Source organism: Artibeus jamaicensis, unplaced genomic scaffold (genome assembly GCF_021234435.1).
Source record: "Artibeus jamaicensis isolate MK-2021 breed Jamaican fruit bat unplaced genomic scaffold, CSHL_Jam_final scaffold_474, whole genome shotgun sequence".
In the NCBI taxonomy this organism is placed as follows: domain Eukaryota; kingdom Metazoa; phylum Chordata; class Mammalia; order Chiroptera; family Phyllostomidae; genus Artibeus; species Artibeus jamaicensis.
In genome coordinates this window covers 3,931,718-3,958,164 of record NW_026522046.1, presented here as the reverse complement: position 1 = coordinate 3,958,164, position 26,447 = coordinate 3,931,718, and the positions used below count along the sequence as shown (strand labels likewise).

At 44.4% G+C, this 26,447-nt stretch overlaps 1 protein-coding gene across 6 annotated transcripts in view; it reads left to right on the top strand.

The window, feature by feature from the left end:
- The window catches only part of ST6GAL1 (ST6 beta-galactoside alpha-2,6-sialyltransferase 1), a 129,904-nt gene that overhangs the window by 6,896 nt on the left and 96,561 nt on the right, over positions 1–26,447 (top strand). For 5 of the 6 annotated variants that reach the window (XM_053657808.1, XM_053657804.1, XM_053657809.1 and 2 more), the window contains exons 2-3: positions 16,952–17,069; positions 19,138–19,271. The gene's annotated coding sequence lies outside the window, so the exon portion shown is untranslated. Of the gene's footprint in view, positions 1–16,951; positions 17,070–17,288; positions 17,361–19,137; positions 19,272–26,447 lie in introns of those variants that run through there. The other variant, XM_037131752.2, reaches the window with a different exon arrangement.

Sequence of the window (26,447 nt, the reverse complement as noted above, 5' to 3'; positions counted from 1 at the left end):
TTTTACTGCTTACGTGAGTTTTCCTGCCAGGTCCTGTGCCCCAAAGAGACTAGGTAAAGGGCGTTTAGAGTCAGGAGACCTGATGGGGTCCACTTTTAAGCAGCTGCAGGCTTTTGGCAAGTGACTTCTGAACTTCTTCGATAAAAAATTTGGTGAGTATTGAATGAGGTAATCCATGAGATAGCCCAGCAGCTCCATGTTAGCTGGGCATAAATCAGACTTGAACCCAGCCTCCTCTCCCTGAGAAACAGTATCCATCCATGTGGAATGGGGGTCACAGACCGAAGGCCCACACAGCAGCACGTATTCAGGTAGCATTGCCACCAGTCTCTCATTCTGAGGATGAGGTCGTGGCTCAGGTGAACACCTAGTGTGCAGAGCACCCCACGCTGCCAAATCTCTCTTATCCCTTCTCGCTCATCCCTTCACCTCTGCTTTATGGCCGAAGGTAGGGAAGTCCGGAGAAGGCAAGGCCCTGTCAACTGTGCCTGTGCTTTTCCCCCCTGGCAAGAGACAGGCTCCCCTTTCCCACTCTGATTTTGAAGAATCTTGACTCCTTCTGACTCACTGTTATACCCGAGTAGGAATTTTTGACTCGACTAACAGAAAAATGTTAGTTGATCTGATTTAGTCATTCAATAAAAGCCGTCTCTTTAAGCCACTGGGACTCCCATTATGTAAGGGCCCGCAGTGGGACTTGCGTTCTCCTGCTGTCACTGGCTGGCTGTGTGGCCTTGGCTCAGATGCCTGCCACCCTGGGCATGCTGCCTCAGGGACTCAGCGCTCAGTTCTCCAGGCCCTTCCAGCTGTGAGTTCGTCAAATGGCAAAGGGTGAAAGATATAGGTCAGGGAGCTGCTTCACACAAATAGTAAATGAAATCTGTTTGTTTTAGAATCTGCAAGTAGGGAAAAAATCACCCCCCCCATCTTTGCCTTCATTTCCCTCAGATACATTTAAAAAACTCAGTCAGTGGGTTACATCATGACTGCCAACTTTACAAATTTGCCTTTTTCATGTTACTATATTTATTAGAGGTATTTCCATTATCAGGGTATACCTATTTTTTTTGCACAGCTGCACCACATTCTATATTACAGATGTGTTTACTTCATCAGTCTTCTGTTGACAGGCATTAATCTATTTCCATAAAAAATATATTTGTAAGTGACCTTGGACATATGGAACAATGGTTGTCAATGCCTGTGCCTAAATGAAGCCAGTCCATCAAATTCCGGAAAGGGTGGAAAGAAAATGGAAACAGGGACACTGGGGACCACACCCTGGAGAGCTGGAATGAAGGGCTCCCAGGAAGTTACTAAGAGGCTGACTCTTTGGATAGGAGGCTATTTTTGGAGACAGCCTGCCTGGTTGGGTGCCCTTGGCTTCCAGGGCAAAAAACTGAGCTATGTCATCCCCTCCTCCTCCTCTCACTTGTCTCTGGCACTTCCAAGTTTGTGTCTGTTCCCAGGGTCATTGGGGACCCAATGGGAGGACTGGAAGTTGAGTGAGGGAGAAGGGAGAAGCCCAGAAGAGGAGTACTTGATCTCAGGCTCTGGAAGAGGGGCTGCCGTGCTCTGTCAGGTGGTTCAGTTCCATCTGGAGTGTTTGTTATGTTTCCCCGGGGCCAATACAGATCGTGATAAAATGAAGCAACCCCCCAGATGGGCTACTTAGAAGCCGAGGGTTTAGACACCGTATTGGAGGTGGAGTAAAAGTGGAATCTGGGACTTTTTAGTGTGTAGAAGATAGAACAACAGGCACCTTCTTCATGTGGAAGAAGAATTAGAGTCACTCTGAGTGGCTGCTGTCAGTGGGAGAACCAATTCAGTGTGGGGGAGCAGTTGCAGAATGGCAGATAAGGAAGAACTTAGCCGAACGAACTGCCCAACCATGGAACAAGCTACGTCACAAGGCAGTGAACTTCCTGTCGTGAGAATACACAAGCAAAAGTTGCAGGTGAAAGTGTTAACCACCAGAGGATTCCTGCTTTGCAGAGAGGTTGGCCTAAAATGCCCCTTCCAACTTTGAGAGTTTATGACTCTGTGACTATAGGGCAAGAAGCAGAAAGATGCAAAATCAGACTGACTGGGTGGGACAAGTTATACACATTGTAACTGGAGCAGTGTTCATAAGGCTGAAGGTCAATTACAATGGAAACCTCTAAAGGAGATTTAAACATTGTTTCCCTCTGGATCCTGGCAGTCCTCCTCCTGTCTCTCCTTGGCTTCAGCTCTGCTTGACTCTATATTCATCAATTATTTCCACAGGAATAAATATATCACATACACTTTAGATGACCAGGAAATCTGGCAACCAGAAAAGAACTACATGTCCCAGGAGATGATTGTAATTTTTGTTTCATTACAGTCTTTCTAAATTTACATCCATCTCTTGGTATTGCTAGCACAGTCCTGAGACGTCATTCAGTGTTAATTTTAAGAGCACGCTCTTTTTGGCAACCTCTGGAAGAGTCTCTGAGCTGGAGTTGACAGCACCCACTATGTTGAGTGCTCGTCTCTTTCTTTCCTGCGGATGAGGAAAAGCCTCTTGGACTTAAGTCCTAGCCAAGTCTTGGTGAGGGAAACATGACAAGGTTAGCATCCTCTGAGCATCCTCTGGCTTTTGCTGTGCACCTGGGCCTAAGGAGGCGCTGTATGTGTTCTCTCATCCAGTCCCCACAGCGACATTTGGTGTCCTCCTATCATGAGCTCCACTTTACAGTTGAAAAAACTAAGCTTTTAGAGAGTGGTAGAGACTCACCCTAAGATTCACTATTGCTAAGCAGTGAAGCTGGTATTGGGTATAACTTTCCTATGTCATTATAGGTTTTCTCACTGCTGACATACGCAGCCTTTCAGGTGTGAGAAGGCTTTGTCCTTGTGTTTCAATGGGGACTTGCCTGACTTTCTCCTTATAGGGACTATGGAAGTTTTCTACCCCTGAGAGCATATGATTGGAAAGAACTCAAGGGACAGTCACACGAATAGCATGACATTTGGATCCAGCTTACATTTGCTCATTTCCTTTTTTGGTCAGAGTTGTTTGCATTGAGTCTGGTTTCCTTTCTTTCTTTCTTTCTTTCTTTCTTTCTTTCTTTCTTTCTTTCTTTCTTTCTTTCTTTCTTTCTTTCTTTCTTTCTTTCTTTCTTTCTTTCTTTCTTTCTTTCTTTCTTTCTTTCTTTCTTTCTTCCTTTCTTTCTTTCTTTCTTTCTTTCTTCCTTCCTTCCTTCCTTCCTTCTTTCCTCTCTCTCTTTCCCTCCCTCCCTCCCTTCCTTTTTTTCTTTTTTCTTTTGCTTGCCCTTTAAAGCTCTGGTATCCACTTGTACTCATTATTTGGTTCTGACTGGAAATAAATACTGGTAGTGAGCATGGCCCCAGATTGGTGGGTACCACTGGTCAGTGACCTCAAATGCTTTTAGCCTGTAAATGGAACTCAGTATCAGCATTGTTAAAGGCTTATCTGCAGCTGTGCTTCTAGGTTCTTAAACAATTTCTTCTTTTGTAAAGTTTATTTAATATTCATTCGTCAAATATTTGTTGAGTTCCTACTGCACGGTAGGCATTGGGAACATGCATTGTATATATGCATACACATATTCAATGTGTCTAGCAGGGCCTTGGAACTTAGTGGCAGACTAACTTCTTCTATCAATCTCTTCCTCTCTTCTCAGAGTCCTTGTTCTTTTTACTTATTCAACAGACACTAAGTGCTTGCTGTAGCCCAGGCACAATGCTCATTTTTAGAATATAGACCCCAAATATTCCCACAGTTCTGTTTTTTCAAGAGGAAGGTGGACAGGCAGATATTAATTATACTATAATGTGATAAATATTATGATTTGGGTACACACAGAAGTTGGGGAAAAGGTACATTGGTTTGGGAAAGCTTCCTGGAGGAGGTGATGCCTAAGCTGGAACTTAGAGGGCTGTAGCTGTTAACCTCTGAGAAAGGGGCATTTGAAGGAGGAGAGGCTGCAGGAGCAAAGGTATGGGGTGAAGAATGGCTTGTTGTATATGTGGGAAACTCCTAGCAGGTTGATGTTCCTGGGGAGGAACATGTAAGGCAGGAAGCTGTGAGGGATGAGGCTGGAATCATTCTATGCACATCTCATATATTTTTCATAACCTTCCTATGTGGCATATACTATTATTGTCTCCATTTAATAGATGAAGAAACAAAGGCTGAGGGAGGTTTGGTGATTTGTTCAAAGTCAGACAGCGATTGAGTAGAGGTGCTTGCACTTGAATGTAGGCTTGCTCAGCACCCCCAGCAGTGCCTGCAGAGGCAGGTGGGGAAGGTTTTGTTTGCTGGTCCAGGTGCTCGTTTCTTCTCTATTAATCTATCAAGGGTAATACTCTTGCTGAATGCTTTTTCTTCCACCTGCCTCATAGTGTTTTCCAACCTATAGTTAAATCAGGATGAGCAGGCCTGGTATTGAAGCCTCTTTTTAGTCTTGTTTCTAGCTTTTTGAAAAAAGATTTTATTTATTTTTAGAGGGGAAGGGAAGGAGAAATAGAGAGAGAAGAACATCAGAGTGTGGCTGCCCCCTGTGCACCCCACACTGGGAACCCTGCCCGAAACCCAGGCACATGCCCTTGACTGGGAATCGAACTGGTGACCCCTTGGTTCACAGGCCCACACTCAATCCACTGAGCCACACCATCCAGGGCCTTGTTTTTAGCTTTTACACTCCCTTTCATTGACAAAATCGGTAGTCCAGAAATCTTAAACAAACAAAACAAACAAACAAAAACCTTTATATGCCCAACCATGTGTGACAAGGGATGGGGGGAAGTTTCATCCTCTTTCTCAAAAGTTCCAGGTTCATTTAGTAACCCAGGCAGCCCGTTAGGGACTGGAGTGAAGTAATCAGTGTGGGTTGGAAGAGGCCGAGCGGGTAGACCAGGAGCTGTCGACCCTTTAAGGATGAGTAGGATGAGGAAGATAAAAGGCCTGACAAATTAGTAAAATTATTCTGTCCTCACCCAGTGATAAATGAGATACCGCTGGCGCATCCCCAGGATAATTTCTGCATTGGAGTTGGCTCTCGGGTGGGAGAGACAATAGGGGTATTCATGCACTCATTTATTCAAAATAAAGTTTATCAAAGACCAATTAAATGAGAGCACAACGATAAGATGATGAAACTACAGAAAGAAAGAAAAAGGGCCATCACAGAGCTGAGGAACAAACTTGAGGGTACAGACAACTTCATCAGAGAAAAAGTCAATGGAGGAAAAAAGTAGAGTCCACTGAGAACTAAATTACTAACAGAGAGGAAAGGCTTGAAGAAGATTGCAATATATGCTGAGAAAAAATAAAATACATCAGAGAAAATCATGCAGAGATGACCTCTCGGAAGGTAAGTGGGCATCTGTGGAAACACATGCCACTTCCCTTGCTCCAGCCGCATAGTTACACGGACCCACTGGGCTGCAAAGGAGGCTGGGAAAATGTCTCCAGCTGGGTGGCCATGTGCCCTCTCAAAATTCAGTGTTTTTCCATTACTGAAAGAGAAATTAGGAACTGGATACTGGGAGCAATTAATTTCTGTCACAAGGAGAAAGTCATGTTGCCCTCAGACTTGATCTGCAGCAGAAGAAAAACTGGAGAATATAGAGAAGAGATATGTGGAATTTTGAGGAAAAGATGGTGTAACTGAAGATTTTACTCTTAATTAAATCACTCTGCAAGGCTGAGGCAGGCAGCCATTCTCATCCATGCGAGAACTCAGGGAATATAGCATATACCAGCCCATCTTGGGAAAACCTACTTGATGATAAAAAAGAATAATCAAAAGCAAACTTAGGAAGGCTTGGTTAAAGGTCATTTGGTGAGCCCTTTATCCATTCAAATAGAGCAAAGCTGATAAACAAGGGTGGGCAGTAAGCCTAAGAAATATAATGAGACAAGGATAACAGAATGTAAGAGAAATGAAGAGCTCTGGGGGGGGGGGGGGTGGGCTCACTTTCCTGTCTTGCTCTGACTACTAAGGGTGTTTAAGTCAGGGCTCCGACCTTTCAGATACATGTGTATATAAACTCAGACAGATCTTTAAGGATCCTTTTGGTGGGGAAATGTGTTAAAAGTTCACCTTTTCCATTATTTTTTTCTGTAGAAGTAAAATAAAATAAAGTTTTAAAATAAAAAATAGCTATTTTATAAAGCAATTTCATCCATTCTTCTTTCACACATTCTTCCATTTTCACACTTCTATCCATGTGAAAATGCAGAAACATGAAGAATAATATTAATTTATTTTTTGTATGTGTGGTTGGGTGATCTCAGGTAACATTTAGCTCTGTATAATCTAGTATTGATTGATTAAAAATAATAAGCTGGCACTTATTTGAATAAAATCACCAAGGCTATTCTAAAAGGCACTGTTAAATTCTGATACTCAGGGCATGAGGGGGGTCATGGAACAAGACAGTGTCTTTTCATGGGGAAGTTGGCAAGTCAATCACATGAAAACCAAACTGTAGGTAAAACGAAACACTTCATAAGTCAGATGAACAATTGGGTGTTGGGCCCAGAGGACAATGGGGACGGTGTCACAAAGAGAGAGATTTGCAGTGGTTTGAGGAGAGTTGTGATAGGTTGAGAATGAAGAAAGGATTCAGTCAACACACAAAGCCTGGAGGAGTGAAACGTGCAGGCTGTTTGGGTAACAGGGCAATCTGTTGTGGTTGGAGAACGAAAAGTGAATGAAAGGATAGCAACTGTTCAATAAGTGCCCGCAGGTACCAAGTACAGCACAGAGATATCTCTGAACAGCTAACAGAATGGGTATGGTTAGCCCTCTGGAACAGATGAGGAAACTGAAGTTAAGAGATAGATTTTTCTGCCCAAAGTTGCACGGTAGTGAGATTGTGATTTGAGCCCCTGGGCTGCCTGCACTCACTCCCAAGCCCATGGTTCTTCAGTGCTCTGACTGGCAGTAGACAGGGGACCTGAATTAGCTGACTTTGTGAACATGAAGTATAAAAATAGAAATAAATGTCAAGAATATTTTTATAGGTTAACATTTTATAGGTAAATATATTTTATATATTTACACACAGTAGACCTATGAAATATAAGTATATTTTACATGAAATTTTTATAGGTAAACCTTTAGGTAAATATAAAACTTAAATTTGATTCAGACTCTGCTATCCAGCAGCTGTGTAACCCCAAGCTACTTAATCCAAACCCTAATTTCCTTATCCATAAAAGGGGATAATAATGGTGGGGCTGTCTAACCCCAGATTTGTTTTTATGTATAAATTAGATCATAGATGTGAAAAGTTGAGAAAGTATAAAAGAGCGACACAGAGGGTTATTGATGACATACTCCTTGCTCTTCTGTGAACTTACAGACTTCTGTTAAAGTGCCCACAGGGGTCTATAAAAACTCCCACAGTCATGGACAGGGTCCCTGCAGGCTTGCAATGAATGCCTTGGTCAACTGGTCTCCTGACTCAGACAACGGCTGGGGGCTGTGGGGGGAGGGGGGAGGGGGAGGGAGGCCAGCAGTCTGCCTGCCTTCCTGGTTGCTGGGAAAGTCTGGGTCAGAGAGTTGGGCTGTCAACACCTGGGAGTTACACAGGGCAGAGGAGGGTGCTCCAGACCTGCCAGCCTCCAGGAAGGAATGTCAGAGCTGCCAGGCGAGCAGGCACCGGCTACGTGTGCCTGGCAGGGAGGCTCAGGGTCTAGAGAAGGGCTAGGAGGGACAAAGTTGTCTGGGGACTCTGGAGCAGTGTTTTTTTCTCCAGGAGTTCTGATGAGGACAAGGCAGGCCCTGACTTCAAAGAAATTGGGCTCCGACGCAACATATCAGGGTGGGCCTGCAGCCAGACCTCAGCCCTGAGTTAGTGTGGCCTGAGGCAACTTACATTTCTTCAGGAAGGACCAGGCTGGTTTTAGGGTCTGGGATGGGGCCTCCCATGCTGCCGAGGGTCCAAAAGCCCTGTGCATGTGCGGTGTGTTGGGGCAGTGAGGGTGGCTAGGGGCTGGTTTTTGAGAGTCTGACTTCTTACTTCTGTAGTGATCAGTTCTTTCCTCATCTTCCTGGTCTCTTTACTATGTTCCACACTGGCCTTTTAGCTCATTCTCAGCTCAGGATAAGCCCCTTAACGCTGTGACATCCAAAGGAAAGAGAAGATGTAGTCCTCTTGTACTGTGCTCACTATTATATGAAGGTAGTTATGAGAGACCATGGCCTCCTGAACAGCAGGATGCTGACTGGGTTCTCTGCACAGCCTTGGGCCCAGCACAGTGTGCAGCCTTTAGGAGGCCTCGTGGAGTGAGCTCAGCTCTCCCGATGCACACTGTCTACCCACTGAGATCAAGATGCACTCAGCCAACAGTGAGCATGAGCTGGTGGTCCCTAGGTAAGGTGGGGGCTGCAGGAACCCATGGCAGGGAACACCTGGGGCTCTGGTGGGTCCTCCCACCAGACAGTCTTTTTTTCTACCTGTTACTTCTGGCCTTGAGTGAGAGACAAGCAGCAAGATGCATTAGGGAATGTTCTCTGGGCTGATCTATGGAGCTGAGCCCTGGTGGGGAGTCAGGTTTGGGACCTTGCTCTCATTTTTCTTACCCTGTTGGAAGCCAGGGTCATGGGAGTGTGTCCCTGGTAAGAGAAGAAGACAGTGAGAGACCTCTGCCAAAGGCAATTAGGCTGAATCATCACCTGTCTGAGCAGACTGCAGGGATTGCCTTTGTCAATTGAACAGTGTTGGGAGGATGCTGGCCCAGGGCCTGGACTGGGGGTGGTTCATGACAACATTAGTATGAAATCCCCAGAAGATGCTTCCTGCTAGAGGGCTTGCACTGGTTCCTTTTTTTGCTCTACACAATACACATCTTATTCTGGCCTCTAAATTTGGAGAGGAAAGAATGAGTAAGGAGGAGATGGGAGAAAGGTACCCCCCAGGGAAATGCTTCTGCACTGGGAGAGTGCTACCTTTGTGTCCCAGACAATTCAGGTGACTCCCAGTGGGAGGGTTGGGGGACAACTCACTCCTTTTTCCATACCCTTTACAGTGTCACCTTTCTGAGAAGCCCTTCTCATATTGGGAAAACCCCCACATACTTTGCAGCCAGTAGACTTGAGTTTAATTCTAGCGGCGGCCCTTGTCAGCTGTGTGAACTTGGGAAATTCTCTGACTCTCAGTTTCTCGTCTGTGTTCTTCATGGATCATTCCTACTGCATAGCATTGTCTGAGTGCTCTCTTGTGCTTAGACTAGTGCTGCTGCATGGTTAGTGATCAATAAATGGTAGAAATTTTAAGAATATTTTATTTATTTACTTTTAGAGGGAGGGAAAGGGAGAGAGAAAGAGAGGGAGAGAAACATCAATGTGTCATTGCTTCTCACACATCCCCTACTGGGGACCTGGCTGGCAGCCCAGGCATGTACCCTGACTGAGAATTGAACCAATGATTCTTTGGTTCACAGGCCAGCACTCAATCCACTGAGCCACAGCAGCCAGGGCTAAATGGTAGTAATGTTTAATGTCATAGCACCTTTCAATAGTTATTTTCAGTTATCAGTCACCTAATGAGCCAGAAACTCTTCTAGACACAGTGAATATGAAGCTCCACAGGTCTAGCCTCACCCTGGAGGGGCCTCCATTTAGAAGGAGAGATGAGTATGTATAATCAGGATGCAGGTGCACAGGAGCTGCACACATTGCTGTGGGAAGAAGGGGCAGGGGCAGGGTGGGGTTGGAAGAGGTGAGACCCCCAGAAAAGGGGTTTGCAAATAGATAGGGTGGTGGTGGGGAGAACAGCAGGGCCAGGGTTCACACAGGGATTTGGCATTGGATCCACATGTTATGGGAGGAGGCAGGAGCTGATTGTAGGGGCTCCCACACCATTTGGCTTATACCCTCTGCCTGCATTAGAGCCCACGCCATTTGGCTCAGGGTAGAGTCTGCAGCCTTTGTCCCTCAGTTGGGTGGACCTGGACCCAGCCAGGCTTGATTTGAAGAGAGGTTGTTGAAATGGCACTTAACAGCACAAGCCCAGGGCTCAGGACTCTCTCCAGGCTCAGGGCTCGGGTCAAGGCTGGACCTTCCCAGAGGGAGCAGAACAGGTTATCAGACAAAAATTGTAAATGTGGCACCCCTAAAATGTAGGCTTCAAATGGTGTGGATTGTGGGGGGAGCATCACAAAACTCTGAAACAAAACTGTTATCAAATTGGGACATAGGGAGGCTGGGTAGGAGGGGTGGCCTATGAATCCAGTGATCCCATGTGCAATGCTCAATGTCAAACACACACCATCCCCTGCAGAGGAGACTCCTTGATGTTTGAGGATATACATTTGTGATTTTAGTTATCCACCAATGACTTCGAAATCCTGTAATATACAGAAATGGGGCGAATGGTTTGGATGAGATAAAAACGAAACTGGATTTGCTACCAGGATGGTATATGTCACTAAGCTGGTGACGCAAACACAGCCAGTTTTGTTTATTGAGCTCTTATCACGTCCAGACATGATGTACACTTTAAAGATATTTCATTAACCCTAGATAAATCCAGCTCTCTTGCTGGGGAGAGGTTAGTGTTAGGGTTAGGGTCAGCAGGTCTGCTCCACACAGCTGAACGTGACTATAGAAAAGCACACCATCCTCTGGTCTAGGCTCCCTTGAGTTCATGACCATGGCCCTTGGGTGGACTTTGGTGTAGTCAGATCATCTTTATTTCTAGTGGGTCTCGACTCTGGTTTCTACTAGCATTACCTGGGGGAGATTGTAAAGTACTGCTGCCTAAATCCCACCCCAAATTAATGAAGTCAGAGTCTTCATGGGATGGGTCTGGGTATCAGTATCTTTCTTCAGAGCTCCGCAGTTTTCCCAATGGACAGCCTTGGTCGTGAAGCACTGCCATTCGCTGTAATCCAGGTGACTGTTTCACACCTTTCTCTCTCTCTTCAATCCTTTAACACCTCTTCTTTAGCTTTAATCTCAGCCGAGAACTGCGTTACACTCTCACTCGAGAAAATAATGGCAGAAGGATACTTTTCCACTACCTTTCCACTACTAAATCAATGCCCAATATTCTACTTCTGCTTGTTAGTTTGGATGATAAATGGTTTCTGCTTCTATTTAAGACCAACCCCTCCACTTGTACTGCATCCTGTTCCCTTAATTAAGGACATGACTTCAGTAATTCTCTCTTCTTTCCAATGTTTCTCTACTCAACCATTTCTCTCTCTCTCCCCTGACACCTCCCCTCTCTCCCATACCCACTGTCTTCCTCCCTCTCCATCTATGGCTGTTGACCGTCATTCCTCCCCTCCACACACATATGCACAGGCCTATTTTCCCCGACCTCGTCTATCCCTCCAGCTACTGCCTCATTTCTCTGCTCCTTGAGTCATCCATGCTTGCCCCCTGCAGTTTCTCTTCTCTCATTATTTAAACCCAGTCTAATCACTGTTTGCATTCGTCATGACACAAAAACTACACCTGTTGGGTTCACCAGGGACCTCCATATTTCCGTATCCAATAGTCAAATCTCAGTCCCAATCTTCATTTATCAGCATCATTTTACGTAGTTGATTATTCAATCTCCCCTTCAAAAAAATATCTTCTCTTGGCTTCTGGAATACCACTCTTTTTGGTTCTCGTCTCTCACTGGCTTTTGCCTCTCAGTTTCTTTTGTTGGCTGATCTTCACTTGTTCATTTTTGAGCGCCCTGGGGAGCAGCCCTTGGACTTGGCCTCTTCCCTGTCTCCTCACTCCCTGGTGATCCTCTGCCATTCACATGCAGACATCCCTCAGTGTATAGCTCCATCCCAGGCCTTTTCTCTGAGCATCGCACTCATATGTTCACTTATCTACTCAACAAGTTTCCTTAGGTATCTAATAGAGATCTCAGTGATGACAAGTCCAAGACTGAACGGCTGCTTTTTTCTCAAGCAGCTTCCAGAGTGACAAAGTCCCTGTGAAAATGCCCCTAATGTGACAGGAGATGTAGGAAACACTTAGGAAATGCGTACACAATCCCTTGTCTACAATTTCCAAATATAAAAGTCTGTGAAAACCAAGTTTTATTTTTAACTCATTTGGTGGCAAAACTTGATCCAGACTGATGTGAGTCTATTTATAAATCTTTAACCTACTTAGTTTAAATATTTATTTATTTGTGGCATAAATATTATTTCATATAATTATGGAGAGCTGTCCAATCTGGCTGCAGATGCCATGTAACACATAATTTAGTCAGATATTGCTTTTCTACAGCATGAAGAATTCCAAATCCCAGTGCTTATTAGATCCCACAGATTCCTGGTAAGTATAATTATGAACCTGTGTCAAAACGTCTAAATGTTCAACATTTGAAACTATGCATGTAAAAAAAAGAGCTTTATTTGTTTCATCTGGTAAGTAAAATTCCTTTGAAGGATCATTCTTTCTAGGAAAAAACTCACTATGAGACCTGACTGAGGTTAGGCACAGCAGGCCAGGCTGTGATGGGCATATGTGAAACAGAGGGTGTGAATAAGTCTATGTACTGAACAATGAGGTCTCTACTCCCCAACCTTATTTTTTGTGGGTTCCCATGGTACTGGCAAGCTAGGGTTGTACTCCCTAGTTATGAGATGACAAGAGTCTCTCTGTAAACTGAATAGCTGATGAGAAAAGGCCTGTAGATAATGCTATTTAGGGTTTTAAAAATAAAATGGACAGATTATTCTCAATCCCTTTCTTGTAAAACCCACCAGCCCGGCAGTCCTGCCCACACACAGAGCTTCTGGTCAGTTTTTCAGTGTGTCACTTTTAAATAAAAAAGAGACCACTAAGGGTCACCAGATATTTGAGAAAGCTTGGAAATTAAAAGTATCATAGCAGAAATATATGAATCAGTGAAGGGTTTGGAATATAAAGTTGAAGAAAACTTGCCAAAAGTCAGACCAAAAAGACAACGAAATGAAAAATAAGAAAGAACCATTCTAAAAAATTGAACACCTGAGTAGTAGTAGGGCTTCCATAAAAAGGGAATAGGACACTAGAGGGTAAGAATCTTGAGAAATAGCACAAGAAAAGTTCTGAGAACTAAACAAACAACACAGGCTTTTATATTAAAAACTTACTTGAGTGCCCAGGGCTATGAATGAAAAAAGACACACACCAAAGCATATCATTGTGAAAAAAAACTGAGGAAAAGCTTATAGACAAAGGAAAAAAGCAAACCACAAACAATTACACAGAAGAAGAGAAATCTGATTCTACACTAACATTAGAAGCTAGAAGACACTGGAGCCCTGTGGAGAGCAAGACCAATAAAATGGGATTGGTCTGATCGAAATAGCATAAAGTATATAAAACAAAGTGGAGTCACTCATATCAACCAACATGGCTGTCAGTCAGCTATGACTCTTCGGTTCAAGATGGAAACTACCCAAGTCAGAGCAGACACATCTGGCAAGGAGACACTCCTAAAATATCTATCTGCACATGTGACCAGAATAGCCGTGTCTGACACCACTTTCAAGGTATAACAGGCAGGCTCCAGACCACTCCTGAGACTGACGAGCTCCACACACCAAAGTGCTGCTCCGCGCCACACTGATCTCTCTTCGCATTGGTCGCTGGTGGCTCTGCCCTGCTGGACCGAGGACTTTGTCTCCCCTGCTGCCCACATGGCTCCAGAGAGCTTTCCTTGCAAGACACTAGCAACTCCCTTGTCCACTGTGCTGTCTCCCAGACCTGCAGACTAAGACTCTGGGACTTGGGTTCATTATTTGCTGTTGATCTCTCTGTGTGTGTGTTTACATTTCTCCTAGATTGTTAGAGTATAAATAGGATATTAATGTATGGTGATCTACTTTGAGTGAACCTACATTCAATAAAAGCTGAGAGAGTAGCATAGTTACTGTGTGTGACTCTTGTCTGTTCCTTGGTGCCAGGCTGCTCAGCAGGCAGCTAGCCCAGCAGTTGCCTGGCTGACTTATAGGAAAGACTGTATCGCAAACATATGCTCGTGAAAAGCCATAACTTTAAAGTTCTGAAAGGAAATTATTTTTAACTGAGAATTTGTATCCAGGCAAAAATTATTAATCAAATGTGAGGATGGAATATTGGCATTTTCAGATATGAGGAGTCTCAACTATTTTACCTCCCTTAACACACTTGCTGGGGAAGCTACTGTAGATATGCTCCTCCAATGTTAGGGAGTAAATTAAGACAGAAGAAATGGATGCTCCCTTTAATAGAAAGTCACAAAGTAGCTAAGGTTTGAGTAGAAGGATGAAAGGTTCTAGAATGGAGAGCTTGAAGAGACTAATGACAACCAAAAAAAGAACTGTTGGAAAGTTGAGGGCTGAATTAGTGATAGGTACCAACAACTAATGAGTGTACATGACAGGAATTAACCGTAACATATCACGTGGCCGAGCTGTGAACAATAACGTATCTGGTCATAATTATGTAACTTCTAGTGCTGACTTAAAAATAGTATAACTATAGTAAGAGGATGTGGGAAGTAGAAGAGGTGTGTGGGATGGTAGTCAAAGAGTTAAATCCTCATTTTCTGGTGTAGGAAGTTAATGAATAATATTTAACATTGAAAAAAAGAGCCATACAGCATGATATTTAGATACATTTGGACAACTGAAACCAGGGGCTTAAATGGTTGGGCAGGAACTGAAAGCATGTATGTGAACTGCTCTGACTAAAAAAGGCTGCTGTCTCTCCATGTATCCAAGTTGGCCCCTCAGATTAGCACGATGAAAACAGCCATTGTGTGCTGTACAAAACAGTGACAACACAAAGGACCAGCTGCAGTACCTTCCCTTGGGGATTCTGCACAGGGCAGTGGCAGGAGCAGTTCCCCTTTCTAGGTCTCTGAAAAGAAATTCTTACACCATTTCTCTTTTTGTCAGAACCTGTGTATTCAGTGTTCAACTCACCTTTGATTTCACCTCCTTTATTGAAAGAGCTTGGTTTGCTTTCTCCTGACATTGGTGGGAAGAGAGGCTAGTGTGTGGGGTTCTGGCTTCGTCCCTTACTGGTTCTGTGCCTGGGTTCCTAGCTTAAGTCCTCTTTCCTCATCAGAAAATAGAGAAAACTCTTTTTGCCTCATAGGCCTGTGTGAGGAATAACTGAATGATTTAGCACATAGAGTGCCTGGCACATAGGAATTGACAAAAAAATTATAAAAGTATAAAGGAACATTGTGGTTAACCTTGGGTCTAGGACAGGAGCCCAATAAAGTTGTTCTGGGCCCCAGAGATGAACCATCCAGATAGAGCAAGAGCTTTGGGAGGGAAGGCGAGAGAGAAATGATCCAGGAAGTTTTCTGATTTTAGCAGAAGTTCTTACAGTATTTTGGGTGTCTTCTGATCCTACTGCAGAGCGCAGCAAATTTATGTACGTTGTATGCACAGGAAATGATAAAGGCTCTATGCTAATTTAGCCTGCACATCCAAACATAGTCACAACAATTTCTCACCTCCCAGGTAATGTGGAATAATGTGCCCAGGTTCACAGTTTATCTTTTACTCCAAGGCTCCTGTGTGCCTTGTGTGATCACTTATTTAGGCCAGGGACCTGGGGCCAGAGCCCTGCCCCTGCAGCAGGCTAACCCCTTCTCTGACTCAAAACAGTCCTTCAGTAATAGCCTGCTTGGAGGAGTTTCACGTCAGGGGATGCTGCCTATGAAGCCATTAGGGTGTGTGTTGTTGGCTCATTTTATGAACTTCTTTGGGTCTTGGAGTAAATCCTTGTCTGGTCTGTGGTCAGTGCCTCACACAGTATACACTGGAAGGAGACACCTGCTGGAATCTCCAAGGGAGTTAATGAGGCCAAGGCGACCTCTCACTTATCAGCTCTCTTCCTCCTTAGAATTATCTTCTGGTGCTTCTGAGGGTGGAGGAGAACAGGGATTAGCTGAGGAGCTGCCAAGGGCTGTAAGGTGGGGGACAGTGCAGATGTGAGTGAGGGCAGTGGAGACCAAGCTGAGGACAGGCCCTGAGCATGAGAAAGGAGGTAAGTTTTACTTACTTGGCTGGTAAGACCTTGGGAAAATAGTGAAACCAAATCTTTCTAGATGTCATGCCAGTAACTTTTGCAGGACTGGAGGGAGGTTAGGGAGCAGAAGACACACAGGTTACATTGGGGTCATCATTAAATAGATGCTGTATTAAAACTGCAAAGAAGCCCAAGAATATATAGGTGGTTCAGGGATAGGGGGATGCAAGGGGACCTGTGAACATCTGAATACTTAATGCTGATAGGGTGATAGGAAGAGTTGGTATTAGCCACTTAATAGAAAAAAATCTTGTAATAGAAGAATCTACAGTCTCTACAGCTCTGTTATTATTTCTCATATTTCTGCAAAGTTACACCTGCAGTCCAGCAGTATCCCTTCCAGTTGCCTCATCTATCAAAAGCCCATGCACAATCTTTGGAAGGAAGGTTTACGAAAAAATGCTTCTGAGCAGCCACAATGGGTGGGCAAAACCCTACCACAAAGCCAGGCACTGGCTCATGGGCAAGTCCCCCAGCTGGAACCCCAGAGCTGGTCTAAACCAAGTTGCTCAGAGGTTTATTGAAGAGATTCAGGGAATGCTTATGAAAATGAAAAGTAGGAAGTACAGATGAGCCTTGCAGCTACTAGAACGTCTCCCAGCATCTGGTTTCTTGGGCCACGTGGTTTCCTGTCTGCCTCATTCTAGGCCTCTCCCCTGTTCTCTTTGTATAACAACTTCCTCTCTTCCTGCAGGTCCCCACAGCCCCATCATTTGATCTTGTGCATGACATTTGCTTCTCATAGGACCCCTACTACACTTCCTTTAAGCTTCAGGGTCCACTGCAAGTTTGCTGTAGTCTTTTTTCATAGTTGCAATTTTGAAAGTGTCTGATTGGTCCAGCTCCCTCATTTATGGGTGAGTTGCTTTTTCTTCTTTGTTTAAAATTTTCACCTGGGACATTTTTTCCATTGCTTTTAGAGAGAAAAGAAAAGAGAGAAACATCGACGTGACAGAGAAGCATTGATTGGTTGCCTCCCATACGTGTCAGGACCAGGGATTGTATGCGCCCGGAATGGGGATTGAACCTGCAACCTAGGTATGTTCCCTGATCCGGAATAGAACCTGCAACCTTCCAATTATTATACAATGCTCCAACTGAGCCATACTGGCCAGGGCATGAGTTGCTTTTAAGTCAAAATTTTACTCTGACCATAAGGGGGGGCCGGAAGTGTGCATGGGTGGGGTGGTGGCAGGTTGGGCAGGTAAAATGATTTGCCTACTTGATAACATTGGAGGTCTGCAAGCCATCCTCCAAAGGATTGAAAAAGCATGGATGGAACCCCATGTTCCCTCATCAGTGTGTGAGTTGCTGTGGCTGGAGTGCAAGGTACATGGAGTGGAGTGGTAAGGGGGCTGGTTGGCTAGGAAGGGGTATGAGACTTGGGTCCCCAGAGTCTTTGCCTGGGTCACAGAGCCACAGAAATCTAATAAGTTTGTTTAGACAGATTAGTGGGCGAGTTATCCATCTCTCACTGAAGGTTTGGCTTGGAGTAAAAGGAAGGAGGTGAGAGGCTGGCTAGAGAGGGTGGAGACCAGGGGCCTCCTTCCTGTGAAGGAAGCAGGTGGATCAGCAGCCCAGTAGTCCCCATACTCTGAGAGTACCTTGCTGCTGTTCCCTGAGGAAGGCTCCCTGTGGCCATCAGCGGAGCTCTGTTTGCGGGTAGAGATCTCTTTCTGGCCTGGCTCACTCTCCCCGTGAGGAATCTAGCTTCTGGTGTTTTGTTGACATTAATTATACACAGCAGCAAAACGCTTAAATACTGCAGGCAACTTTTTGTTTTTTCATCTCACCTGATGCCTTTGTTATTTGTCCTGATCTGCCCTGAATCTCTGTAAGACCTTGACATTTTTGTACCCACAAGTGGCTTGCTTCAGCTCCTGTTTCATCTGACCTCAGTCAGTTTTCCTACCTGAATGACACTTGTTTCTCTTTGCATCTTTCTTCTAGACACCACCCTTGTGTATTACCATTCCTTCTCTGTCCCCAAGTGGATTTCTCACTATTTTCCCTCTCTACCACATACCCCCTCCTCAAGCTTGATTAAAGGTGCTCATTTTATCATCATGGATCTTGTCTTAGACTTGGGCTGAGCTGAGTGTGAGCATGAAATATGAAAACCCAGACTCCTGGAAGGTGGCACTCATTTCCACTAGAAATGTGACACATGAAAAATTTGGAAACTCTGATCCAACAACTTTACTTCTAAGACTGTGTCTTAAGGAAATAACCATGGATTTTCCTCGAAGACTAAGCTTTGCAAAGGACAATTTGTAATTAGCAAAAAGATGTTGGAGATGACTTAGGTATCCAGCCTTTTGGGGTGGGGTAAATTTGTGGTACAGCCACATAAATTGTCTGGCTTTATTGCATATTTGTAAAAAAAATCTAATTAATAAAATAAAACTAGGAAGTATGTGTTATCAGTAGTTATCTTGGGTGGGTGGAGAAAGAATGGGTAACTTTTCTCCTTTCTATGACTTAATTACATTTTCTGAAATTTCTGGAATGAACATGAATTCCTTTGGAACTAAGAAAAACAATTACTTTAAAAACAAATGCTGTCCACTCAGACAGCTATAATAATATATGGGTTGAAAATTTAGGCCCAGTTAAAAATGTCCCCAAAATAAATTAGAAGTTGAATTCACACTTGTAACATTGTAAACTGCTTACTATACAGGTAGGTCAAGGGGAGACTTGAGCCAGTTTAATGTATCTGTTGATTGAAATTGGTTGTCTACAACCTTATCTAAACACAACCTTGGGGCAGGAACTGTAGTTTTTTCACTTATTTTTCTTATGAATGATAGCAAGTAAATAGCACCAGGGTTTAGTGTCTGCAGTACTTTGCTTTGCTTAATCTATAGTCCACTGTGAAATGCTTCGCTCCCAAAGGGGTAGGTTTGGGTGACTAGATGGCCAGTTCGAACCCTGGGAAGAAGGTTGGCTCCTGCAGGTGAGACTGTTCTGGAAGGGGCTCTGATGTGGTAGGAGTGACCAGGGCAGGGAGTGGGAGGGGCAAGGGATCCTACCGCCCTGCATTTATTAACATGTGCCTCTGGTACTTTGCAGGCAACTTTGCTTTGTTTTTTCTTCTCTGCAGGCAAGGTAGAGCCAACTGTGCAGAGCTCAGCGGCCAGCAGCCCAGAGAAAAGCAGCCATGGTGCCCAGCTGAAGTGATCTGGCCTCCTTGAACCTGCCCCAGCCCTGGTGCCAGGTGTCTGCCCCAGCACTGAGGTAAGACCCCCTCCAGTTGCAGCCTGGGCTCAGAGAGGGCAGAATTCCTCTTATTGGGTTGGTGGTGGTATGTGAAAATCTCCTCTGAGGCTCAGGAAAGAAGTAGCAGTTTTTTCTGGTTCGGTCAAACCATCTGCTTCCACCTCAACCCATTAGGAGGCAAAGTCATTTGGTAGCCAGAGAAGCTTTAATTTTTCAGAGCAGGTCTTTTGGAATCTGAACACGGACTTGTGTTTTCCCAATTGCTGGTGAAATTTGAATTCCAAAGGCAGTAAATTTAATCGCTGGGTAAGACTGCACCTGATTTAGGTGAATGCTTAGTTTACGTGCACCTGTTCTGTTCTGCAAGAGAAGTCAAGCTCTTAGGAAACTCCGTGTCTGTCCCTGTCTGTCTGTCTGTCTCTCCAACTCAAAGGAAATAGAATAACAGACATTGTATGGGAGGGAAGTTATTGCAAAACATTCCAGTAAGCCCATTAAAAAATGACTTCAATGACTTAGGTATGTTCTGATTATAATAGGATATTTGGAAAACTACTGATGTGGAAGAAAATAAAACACACCTAAAATCTTGCTGCTGTTAATCTTCCAGGTAGTTTTTATTAAGGTTACTGTTTAAGCCTCCATAGCACGCTGGCTCCTCTTGCATGGAGGCAGAAAAAACACTCACGTCAGAGCCAGGAGAACTTGTTCCTAGTCTGGAAGCTCTTGAGAGCAGATTTTTAAATATTCAGGATTTGCATGCTGGTTGTTAAAGATTGTTGGCAGCTTGAAATTGGCTATGGTGGGAAAATTTACACCGCGGACATTAGCCAGTGCTAAAAACCAGGGCTGTTTTGTCTTGGAGATTCAGATTGCCAGCACATCCTTTGTCCCAGTGCTTCCTCTACCACCAACAGGCTGGGTGGCAGAGCATGGGCAAGGCACGTCACTGGTGCATCTCTCTGCTCAATAAGTGTTTGTTAAGTGAATGAATGAGAGGGAGATTTCTTTTTTTATTACCCCTTACGAACATTGGGAGGGTCTCCCAAGGCAGGGAAAATTAAATGTTTTGTATGCTGTGAGGCTCCCTGCCCAGGGAAGAAGGGGGTTTAGTTGATTGATAATCTCTGGGATATTGATGGGGAGCAGTTGCTGGCATTTCCCTACTTGGGGGAATCTGTGAATTACTGACACCCTTTCATAAAGACAGATGAAAACTCTCCGTTTACTGACCAACATCTGGGGCAAATTTCCTTGCTGGAAAAATCAAGAAGTGGGTCAGAGAAGTGTGAACAGGAAGCCCCAGCGCTACCAGTTGTGAGAGCCAGGACTGAAATCAGAGCTTTTGACTCATACGCTCTAATGGGAGGGGGGAGTGTAGAGGAGGGAGGAGGAGAAGGGGCATTTCCTGCCAAATGTGAATTTAAACAAAAGCCTCTTTCTTCAAGGCCCTGCTGTCAGCAGATTAGAGCTAATTAAATTAGCATAATGGAGCCCCAGCATCTGCCTGCTCCCTCTACTTCCTGAACCTCTTGGTTTCTTCTCCTCACCTCTTTCTTGGGTCCTGAAGGAAGGAATGAGAGAAGATGAGGCATCAGTTAAGCACCAGTTGACTGTAGAATTGTGTATCAGAAAATTGCAAAGGTGGAAAGGTATAGAGGCCATCGGGTTCCACACCGTTGGTTTAAGAAGCTAGGTCGCACAGCTGAGGTTTTTCTCTGGTTCCTGAGGTGAAGGTATGAGGTCCCGGGGAGGCAGGGAACCAGATGGGGGAGGGAGGTGTGAGGGTTGGGACTCTGCCCCAGAGGCCACCTGCTCACTGAGCCCTTGCTTACAGTCTCTGGGTGTCAGCCCTGCCTCTGCCCTTCTCAGTCCCCACCCTGTCTCTGCTTTCACAGCCCCAGTGCATTTCATAAGGAGGTGCCCCTCTGGGGTGTGAGAAATTAAGCCCCCACTGTCCCCCTCAGGGGCGTGGTTTTCCAGGCCAGTGAAATCAGCTGAGAAGATCTTATTCTGAGGAGCCTTAGGTATATGTATGGGGAAGGGAAGAAAAGGGTGTATGAGCTCATGATGGCTCCAGGCAATGTGCCCTTTGCACAGAATGCATGATCTCATTTAGTTCTGCAGTGACCTAATGAGGTAGGCATTTCTACCACCATGCAGCTGGAGTTTACAATGAGTCTTGCAGAGGTAAAGAGACTTGCCCAAGATTTCACAGCCCATAAGCAGGAAAGATATAAACTCAGCCTGTCTGTGACCTCTACAGCTTCTCAAAGTTAGGGGCCACTTTTAATTTGCCCATATGGGCAGGGATTCTCAAATCAAGTTGCAACAAGTAGGGTTCTTTTCCTTGAGGAACATATTTCTATCTCTGAAGCTACCTGAACAGTTGCAGCTCAAAGTTCGTGGAGATTTACAAAGGGCCACATTGTTCCTTTCTATCCTAATGGCTTTCCCTGTACAGTAAGAGAGCATCAGAGCTGGGAGCATTGAGAGTCCTTTAGTGTAGTTTCCTTATTCATGTGATACCCAGAAGTGAGGTGGCGTGCTGATAGCCCCAGGTCCCTCAGCCAGTTGGAAGTAGGGGACTTCTCAGCCTCTGGACTCACAGTGCTATCTCCAGGGGAACTTACTGAGGTGGATCTGCTTGATTTTCCTGTGTTTGGGTAAAGGGTTATTCCTTCGATAAGATGGATTTACTCAATCCCACAAATATTTACTGAAAGCCTATGGTGTACCCACTCAATTATCCCGGTCTGTTTGCCCCTGAGATCCTGACTCCTTCTTGTGAACACAGGTGTGACAAGGGGAGGACCTCCCTACATCAGGCCTGTATGTGACATTTCCTGTAACTACTCAGATCCTATCTTTCCTGCAAGAATTCTAAAGGGGGAAGTTGTGTTTCAGGTTGCTCTGTGTGCCCCAGGGTTCCCAGGCTTCTGAAAATAACGTTTTAAGTGCTTGACCTGCTACCTGGAGAAAAAAGCAGCAAACAGTGGATCAGGGTCTGTGGGAGACCCTCGCAGAGAGGCAGGACCAAGGGAAGAAGGCAGCATGGCAGAGGGAATGAGGCGGACAGGCACTGCTACCTTGGCGGGGTATCTTTTCCTGTGGAGCTGGGGTTGTGTAGTTTTGTAGATGATCAAATGTCCTTTCTATCTGTGGTACCTGATCAACTTCAGGAGAAAACTCTCCATTCAGCTGGGGACTCGGTGTGAATCAGGGTTGAAAGAGTTCTTTGGAAAGCTGTGGGCTTGTCTCCACATCTTAACATCTGGGGACATGTTGGCCCAGAAGGGGTAAAGGGCTTATCATTGACACAAGTGAAATGAAACATGCTCTTCTGAATGTCTGGTCAGGGTCCTTCACACCACACTCTCTGGCTGCATAGGGAGGAATGTTCTAGGGAGCAGGGACAGCCTACTTCTAGCTTTAGCATGTGCAGTCCTCTACCTGTGATGGGCTAGGCTTGATTGTTAGAGGAATGTGCGGCAATGGCAACCCAGAAAGAAGAGGGTGTCCTCTCACTGATGCCAGCCCTTCACCCTTCTTCTTTCAGACCCTTCCTTGAGGACTTGCATAGGCCAGGGGGCTGTCGCCTGTGGCTTCTTGCTGGGAATTCACCATTGAGGGAAGACATCAAAATACAGAGGAAAGTGCCCCAGCCCCAGAGACATTTGATCTGGGTTTGAGCTTGGCTTGACCATAGCCACACGATTAACTGGCCTTTCTGACCTAGTTACCTCATCTGTAAAATGGGCCGAATGATAACTACCTAGAGTGAAGATTAAAAATTACTTATATAATGTTTTTTTCACAAAGTAAATGACTATTAAATGGTACTCATTTTTTCATGTATCTCTACCAAAGTAAAATTGATAGACAAAAACATGTATGTTTAAATTGCACAACTTGATGAGTTTTGACATTATTTGTATATGCTCATGAAATTCTCCCCCAATCAAAGTATGGAACCATTACCTCCTCCTCCACCTAAAGTTTTCTCCATCACCTTATCCCTCCCTCCTGCCTCTCTGTGTCGCGCCTCCCATGCCCCGGCTGTCATGAATCTGCTTTCTATCACGATGGATTAGTTTGCATTTGTCTAGAACTTTCTGTAAATAGCATAATACAGCACATGCTCTTCTTACACTTAGTGTAATTCTATTAATATTCATTCATCTTCTGTTTATCAATAGTTCATTTCTTTATTGCTGAGCAGTATCCCATTATATGAAAATACCACAATTTCTTTATCCATTCACTTGTTGACAGACATTTGGGTTGTTTGCCTTTTCTTTCCTATTAAAATAAAGCCACTATAAGCATTTGTGAAATCTTTTTTGTGGGATGTATACATTGTTTTCTCTTGGCAGTATAAATACAGGACTAGAATGCTGGGCCATGTGACAGCGTATGTTTAACTTTTTGAGAAGCTGCCAAACTGTCTTGTGGAGAGCGTGTGCCATTTCACGCTCCCACCAGTGGTGCGTGAGGCTTCCAGGTGCTCCACTTCCCTGCCAACACTGGGCATGATCAGTCTTTTTAATTTTAGTTACTCTCATAGCTGTGTGGTGCTATCTTATAGTGGTTTAATTTGCATTTTCCTAAAGATTTATGATGTCGATCATCTTTTCATGTGCTTATTTGCCATCTACATATTTTCTTTGGTGAAATATCTGTTCAGATATTTTTCCCATTAAAAAATTGGGTTATTTGTTTATTCTGATTGAGTTACAAGAGTTCTTTATACATTCAACAGACTAGTTCTTTATTGGAGATGTTTGCAAATATATTTTCCAGTTCGGTGGCTTGCATGTTGTGGGTGGCATTACTAAATGATAATTACGAGTCAGTTGAAGGAGTACTATGCATAAGAAATATGAAGGAAAAGTCAGGAATCTTACTTGATTGAAGTCAGGGAAGCTTCCTGGAGGAGAAGGTATGTGAATTGAGTCTTAACGGAAATGAACAGTTAGGTAGGTGAAGGAAGGATGGTCTACGTTGAACTTTGTACATGCAAAGGCATGGAGATACAGAATGTCAGGTGTGTGCAGAGTTGTAAATAGTTTGATGGGAGCACTGGGATTTTGCAGAAGGATGTGGACTGGAATCCCAGCTGTCTCACTTATTGGTTGAGTACCTTCTTTTTTTAAAAAAATATTTTTCTTTTGAAACAATTTAAAATTCATAGAAAGTTACAAATATAGTACAGAGGCGCCAGGTGCATCCTGTGTCTAGTTTCTTTAATGGTTTCATCTTGTGTAACTATAGTACAGTGTCAACACCAGGAGTCTGAGATTGGTACATTGTCTGTATAGTTCTGTGTTATTTTCTTGTAGATGTGTAGAGTGTGTAGATGAGAGGGGCTACCACTGCAATCAAGACACAGAACTGTTCTGTCACCACAAAGATCTCCCTTATGCCACCCCTTCGTTGTCACATTGGTCCCGTCTCCTATTTTTCATCTGTATAATTTTGTCATTTTTAGAATGTTCTATACATAGAATCATAACATATGCAACCTTCTGAGACCAGCTTGTTTTCACTCATTATAATGCACCTCAGGTCCATCCAGGTGGTTGAGAATGTCAATAGCTTGATCTTTTATTGCTGAGTGCTGTTTCATGGTATAGATGGATCGCTATTGACCCATTGAAGGGCATTTTGGTTGTTTTCACTTTTTCACTATTACTAATAAAGCTGCTATGAACAGTCATGTACAGGTTTTTGTTTTTATGGGATAAATGCCCAGGAATGCAATTGCTGAGTTGTATGGTAAGTATATTTTTAATTTTTAAAGAGACTGCCAAATTCTTTCAAGAGTGGCTGCACAATTTCATATTCCCACCAGCAATGTAGGATTTACTTTCTCCACCTTTTTGCCAGCATTTGGTATTGTCATATTTTTATTTTAGTTGTTTTAATAGGTGGATGGTGGTATCTCACGGTCTTAGTGTGCATTTCTCTAATGACTTATTATTGTGTGACTCTTACTCTTCTTATGACCCAGGCCTGGCTGTGTGACTCCAGGCTGCAGCCTATACTTTTCAGATGTGAGAAGCTAGAGGACCTAGTGCCCCTCCCACTGCTTCTGGAGGTCCCCCTGGAGTCTGACTTCCTTTTTCCTTTTGTAACTGATCAAATCGGGGCCTGTTCATGTGTTACCTTGATGTGTGACCTTGATGCATGACAATCATTGTTGAAGAAAACAGATTTTTATTAACAGGGGTCCAACCTTCTGGGGGCTAGAAGCACTTCTACTCAGAGCCCTGCTCTCCCACGAGACCCAGCACTTCCCTTGCTCTCCACCTGTTTATAACCCCAAACCATGCCCAGAAGTCCCCCACATCCTTATCTGTTCTTAAGCTGGCTCAGCAAACAGGTCCCCATCTCCTCTGGAAGGTGCTCTTGTGGGTTTCAGAGCTGCCATTCTCTCACAGCAGCTCTCTCCTTCAGGGCCTGGGGTATAGTGTCCTCAGCCTCCATGTAATGATTCAGGGAAACATGTGCTGTGTTACGCTGGATCATGGTGGAGTCCAGGGAGGTACACATCCCAAGAGAATGGCTTCTCTGTATGTCCTTTAGAGAAGCCAAAGTCTACAGTCTCAGCATTCCCAGTCACAGTTGAGCTCAAGCATCTCCCATGAATCTGGGTGGTTAGGCAGGTTCCCACCACAGCTCCATCAGCTCTTTCCTTACCCTTTCCTCAGCCCACAAGGTGGAATCCTGACTCCCGGCTGGCATGGCTTCTACCTTACACACCAGCCCTCATGGCCGAATCCTGACTACAAACTGCATAGCTGCTTCTTGCTTCCTTTCTCAGACCTCATGACAAATTCCTTTTCAAACCACATGGTTGCTACCCCTTTCTCTCTCAGCCCTCTCTTATTTTAAATGCTGACCCAGAATTTCCTATATGAAATTTCCTAATTTCGTATCTGGCCTCTCCTACAATTTGCTACTTTTGCCAGTTCCCCTGTATCTTTTTAACCTTCTTTTGGCTGCCATCTATAGTCAGGGCAAGGGCAAAAGTTCCCTGTGACACAGGTCATCTGGCTCCTGCTTCTCTCTCATGCAGGTGCTGTATAAGCTCCCCTGCCTATGTCATGAGTCCCTCAATGCTCTGAAAGTCTGGGGGAGCAGCACAGCCTTTAACTTGTCATTGTTTTGCAAAGTAAGACTGCTGTATTA